The sequence below is a fragment of the Crocodylus porosus genome, unplaced genomic scaffold (genome assembly GCF_001723895.1).
Source record: "Crocodylus porosus isolate Cpor-Errol unplaced genomic scaffold, CroPor_comp1, whole genome shotgun sequence".
NCBI classification, from domain to species: Eukaryota; Metazoa; Chordata; order Crocodylia; family Crocodylidae; genus Crocodylus; species Crocodylus porosus.
Genome location: NW_017728906.1, coordinates 86,834,435 through 86,840,261, shown reverse-complemented (window position 1 = coordinate 86,840,261; position 5,827 = coordinate 86,834,435). Strand labels below are relative to the sequence as shown.

Sequence of the window (5,827 nt, the reverse complement as noted above, 5' to 3'; positions counted from 1 at the left end):
CCATCTGGCTCTCTGGACTCAACCTCTTGCTATGGGTCAGAGGCCTGGGCTGCCTCATGCAGCACCAGGCTTGATCCGCTCCTGGACCCTCTGTGCAGTGCCTCCTGCACTGAGCTCCCAGCCTCATTCCAGGCGTTGAGCAGCTCTCCTCAGGTCTTCTAAGCCCCGCTCTTCTCTCTTCTCACTCCCAGATCTGCTTCCCTGTGCTGGGCACGCAGCTCCTTTTATACGCTCCAGGGCTCCGCCCCTGAAGTCTTCCAGACCTGAGTGTTGCAGTCTTCAATCAGGTCCAGGGGGGAACTCCTCTCCCCCTCCCCTCAGGAAAGGGGCGTGACTGAACTCCTCTTGCTGATTGGGGGATGATCTCCACCAATCAAAACAGCAAGATTTCAAGCCTGGGACTCAACCCAAGCTCCAAAAGCCTGCTACAAAACTATGCCCCCCAAACCTGTCATTTCTACCCTACTCTCCCTGCCACATCTCTGCCTTTCTGGGTTTTTCAATACCTCCAGGCCTTGAGAGGAGAGCAGCTACAAGGTCATTTCTCACCTTTCAAGCCAGTGTAATGTGTGTGATATTGGATGTCATGCACTGTAAAGTTGTAACATGACCTACAATACTAGAAGCCTCCAAGGACTGGAGAAAGGAACTGTTGTGTGAACTGCAACTCCCAGAAGCCTCCAGGGGACTGAAGGAATGGACTGCAGTGTGCGCTACAACTCCCAGAAGGTGGCAGGAGGTAGGAGAAAGCAGGAGAAGCATTGGAGTGTGGGTTACCATAACAGAGAGAGACAGACACATGACCAGATAGATTTGAAAGAAATGACAGAGCTACAACTGCAAGCTGCAGTAGTGGGGCTCAGATGTGGAGCCCAGGCAAGCAGCGGTTAAGTGTTTTAAGGGACCAGAGACTGGTTTGGAGCCCGCTGAGGTTGCAGGAGGGTTTAAGGTTCTCAGTCGTGTATATCATGGTGTTAGCATTATCTACTGGTTACCTGTTCATGGATGATTTCACCAGTGTCACTGTTTACTTCCTGTTACCCAGACCCTAAGCATATGTGCCTTAATGTTAATATTTATTTAGCTGTGTCTGTCCCCTTCATCTTAGCCCATTGGCTTGTGACCCTAATCCCCAGCATCCTTATATAAAAGTGGGAGTTTCCATGGTCACCTCCCTGTGCCTGTTCCTGGGGTTGCAGGCTTTGGTACACCAGGGGGGCTTTTCATCCCCTTACCTTCTAACCAGTATAGGCATTCAAAGTGGGAATCAGGGGAGCTATTTGGTTGCTCAGAGGCAGGGAGTGAGAGGAGGGTATAGGCAGCCCTTGCTTATAGACTCTATTCTACTGCTTCCATAGTGCTCTTGAAATTATCACTAGGGAGCATACCCGGCCCACATACTTGTGCCCAGAATATGCCAAACCCAGTCACTAGGCAATGAAACCTCCCTAAAGTGTCCCCTGCCTCTACTATCAAGCATGTCAGAGAAAGAGAGCAGCAGGAGGAGACTTTCAGGTGATTTCACTGTCCTATATCTGGGTCAGGTACATGTAGAGCAGGAGTGTTAGGTGAGGACAGCTTCCCAGTGGCATGCATATATTGCTGGACTCTTGGACTCTTTCCCCCCCTTGTACCTTCCTTCAGCACCCCCAACTTCACTCTCATAAGGGAAGAAAATATTGGTTTTGTTCCTTGCAGCAACTTGAATGGGCTGCTTCCCTCAGTGAGGCAGGGGGACAGCACACAACTAGAGGAATTGGCTCGCTACTAGTGTGCACATCTCAGCAAACCCAGTCACTCTTTAGAAACTTATTTTCCAGACCCATGACTACATGCAGTATAAGCATGGGCTGTGAACCTATGTGCCATGTTTTCTCCCCTACCTGAAGTCAGAAGAAAACTATATAAAGTACAAATTAGCAGCTGTGCTGAAAGAAAATCCTGGTGGCTTTGGAGGACAAGTGCTTGACTTCAGAGATCAGAGAGGCTGAGGAGTACTTGGACAGCCAGGCTTGGAAAACCTCACCCCAACCCAAGTTCAAAGAACCCAGGAACTCAGCATTATTTCATATATAGAGTCCTGGGCAATAAGAAAGGCACTTCATTTGAACTGCAACAAATTTGATCTTCATTTGAAGTGATGTATGTTCAGTGCTGCTGCTTGCAGCCATGAGGTGTATTGTCTGCTTGGAGCTATTGCAAAATTTTCCAAGCACATTGGGCTTCCTGGTGTCATCCTCCAAAATGTCCCCACTAAAACTTGTGTTCCAACCTTCAGGAATCTGCAGTTTGTTGCATCAATCAAGAAACCTGAGAGTGGAAATTTAGAGAGAAGGATTGGCAAGTCATAATTACAGGAAGCAAGGGCTGCCTATATATGTGCTTGGTGGTGGGGGATGCATTTTAATTAAAGTGGTTCATAGAAAGCCACTCTAATTAAAACAGCTCACTGTTACATGTATTAAGGCCTATGTGTTTCAAAATGGCTGTGGGATACATTATCTAAAGCTTATTTAATGAGTTTCAGATAAAGTGCTCCCACAGTCCTTTTGTAATGCATGGGGGCTTAATACACATAATGGTGAGATGACATTGGAGCATTCTAATTAGAATGCTCCAACACAGAGCCTGTGTTGATTAATTAGATGCCTATTAATTGATTAAATAAGTGTCTATAGGCTCCAAAGAAGATCAGGAGACATTCTGCAGGGCTGCAGGCCAGGAGGTGGGGGGCTGTAACCACCAGAAAGAAGATGACTAGAAGGCAATCCACACAGCCAGAAGTACCAGAATCTCAGAACAGAAACTTCAGAAAGCATCTTTACAGATCTATCCAGTCCAATGGAACAGACTTGAGAAGGTCATGCTGTAAGTCAGGATTGTCCAACATACGGCCCGCAGGCCACCAATTGGCCTGGAAGCCAAGCCACTTATCTGGCCTGAGGCCCTGCTACTGCCACAGAGCACGGAGCCGTGGCAGCAATGAGGCAGGCAGGCAGGCAGGGCCGGCCCACAGGCCCCAGCAGTGAGGGAAGGGGAGCTGCTTATCCCCGTGGGGCCGGGCTCATCAGTGAGCTGGGTGCTGCTGCCACTGCCCCAAGGGCTGTGCGGCGCAGGGCTGCCCCAGCTGCACCTGATTAGACAAGCTGGGGACAGCACGTGCAGCTCGTTCTCTGGCTCCGCCCCTTGCCCTTGGTACGTGGGCAGGGGAGCTGCAGGATGGCCCACACCCTGCCCGCGTGTGTGGTGGACAGAGACATGGGGTAAGTTCCTACACGGAGCTGGGGACGCCTGGGGGACAGAGTGGACGGAGGCACGAGGTAAGTTCCCACGCGGAGCTGCGGGCACCTGGGGGCCGGGCCGGGGCTGCGGGGCACGAGGCAGGAGGAGCCCGGGCCAGAGACTGCATTTTTCCCTCAGACTGGGACATCCAGGATGGAGAGATACGAGGGAGGGCACACATGCATATACACACATGCATGCACGCCGAAGTGTGTGGCAGTGGGCAGAGCTCACATTTTAGTCAAGTGTTTGGTATTATTTCATTCTTGCGTTTCTATTGTTTTTATTTTGGATTTTAAACCACATTTCCACACCCATTTCATTGTCATTTCCTGCAACTTCATTTGTGTCAAAGGTCACGTGGCATCACTTCCTGATGTGATACCACTTCCTGTGAGGTCTTTGAATATGGCTCGCCGGCCCACTGGGTGATAAAAAGTTCGTGATCAGGCCCCAGATTCAAAAAGTTTGGACACCCCTGCTGTAAGTAAATAGAGCTGCTCAGATCAATCTGCAAACTTATCAAAGACGCCCTACACAAAATCTCCATTTATCCAAAGATGACAGATAGTACTCGTCAGGAATTATATGCTAAAAAGAACTGTAAAAAAATATTCTGTGAGGGACAGGATGGGTATATTGTTTTCCCTGGAACCAAGATACAAGACTGGATAAGTTTCTACAGTGAGCAGACAGTGGTGATGTTCATAAGTGGCACATATTGTTTCATGTACAACTCACCAATTATAGATGATTTCAGGAATCTTAGAAGAGTACTGAAGAAGAAGAAACTCTAACTCCCTTTTTCATGGATTTTTCCTGGTCCACAGCAGGAACAAAGAAGATAGAAAATCTTGAAAGCTAACCAACAGCTAGTTATGTGCTATAAGACTTTGGTTGGGTGGAATAATGGACTACATCCTTTTGTGAGAAAGCTGAAAAGTGGTTAATTGCCTCTTCAATGATAGCAGCCTGAGTAATAAACAAAAGAAATTGAAGTGACTCATTTATGAGAATAAATCTGACTTTGCTCATATTACTGAAACCTCATAGATCTCATAAATGTGATCTTGGCTATATCTTGTTTAGAAAGCATGTCTGGGTAAAAAGGGAACTGGGGGTGGAAATGTGGAAACCTGCATCCAGTAAAAGTAAACGAGGGAGAAAATAAGTTCTTTGGGGACAAGCCAGAAAACTGAGGGGAAACTAACCATGATCTACTATTTTAAAAGGCAAAAGGGAATGGCACTGATTTCAGGCAAAATAAGAAAATGGATGATAAAAATGTAAAGGAACTAAGGATAATCAACAGTGAAAAATTATTGGAAAAAAGAACTCATCAAAATAGCTTACTATCTTGTTTGATAAACAGGGACCCTGGTTTTTTCCAATTAAAAAAAATCCCCATTTTTCAGATTTAAAAAAGTAATCCAAAATCTACATTTTCCATGATTAAAAGGAAACACCACAGTGTATACCCACACACACATATATAGACACATATACGCACACATATATATACATACATATAGATTTATCTATCTATATAGCTAGGTATATAGATTTACCATCTACAGATATATCTATATAGATATTAGTGGCATTTCATTTTAATAACAGAAAAATGTGGATTTTGGGTTACTTTAAATCCAAAAATTGAGGATTTTTTTTTTAAACAGAGAAAACCAGGATCCCTGGTGATGAGGTACAAGTCATTCAAGGTACAAGATAAAAGCACTGATGTAACAAGGCTTTTGTAATGTATTTTAGTTGTTACTGCACAATAATTTAAGTATAATTAGTGCTATATTTGGCACAGGTGTGACTGCCACTGGAATAGAGTCTGATGGTCACAATTCAAGAAGGATGTTGAAGAACTGGATAGAGTTCAGAAAAAGACACCAAAAGTCATAAAAAAATGCTTTGTACTAGTGCAAGACTCAAGGAGCTCAATTTATTTACATCATCAAAGACTATAGCAAAATCCCCAGTTTTTCTTTTCTATTTTTTAAATTATAAAATACAGTACCTCCTTTCCCCAACTATTTCTGACTTTTTCTCTCCCTCTGTATTCCCTATAGATAAGTATGAGTAAGCTAAGACATAGGATAAACTTTAGTATTTTTGTAGCAAGTTTTTTTCTTCTCTTTCTCCTTCTTTGATCCACTGTTTTATATTATATAATAATTATGTTTATATTGATTTTTACTGTGATTACTGTTTTACTGATTTGTATTATTTTTGTTTAATTGATACTATATGATTTAGGCCTACATGTGTAAGTTAGCATAAGTAAGGTCAAGTTATGTCAAGTTTCCATTTTGTATGTCAAGCCTCCGTCCTGTGCCCTCTGCCCGGGTGTAACCTATGTTGTAACTGTGACTCATGTCTAACCAGTCTCATGTAAATTGGTTCCTGAATGAATGGGGATGAATGAGGGTGCTTGAGATACAATGGTAGCAGGTCTCTACTGAATAATCAACTCAATGACTGGACTATTGCCTTGCATTGACTCACCCAGGAACCAGGGACCTCACCAGAAACC

The 5,827-nt window shown here is 44.6% G+C and overlaps 1 protein-coding gene across 2 annotated transcripts in view; it reads right to left on the bottom strand.

Moving 5' to 3' along the window:
* Nucleotides 1–5,827, bottom strand: part of LOC109306228 (interleukin-1 receptor type 2-like) — a 44,512-nt gene that overhangs the window by 37,709 nt on the left and 976 nt on the right. The window lies entirely within an intron of this gene.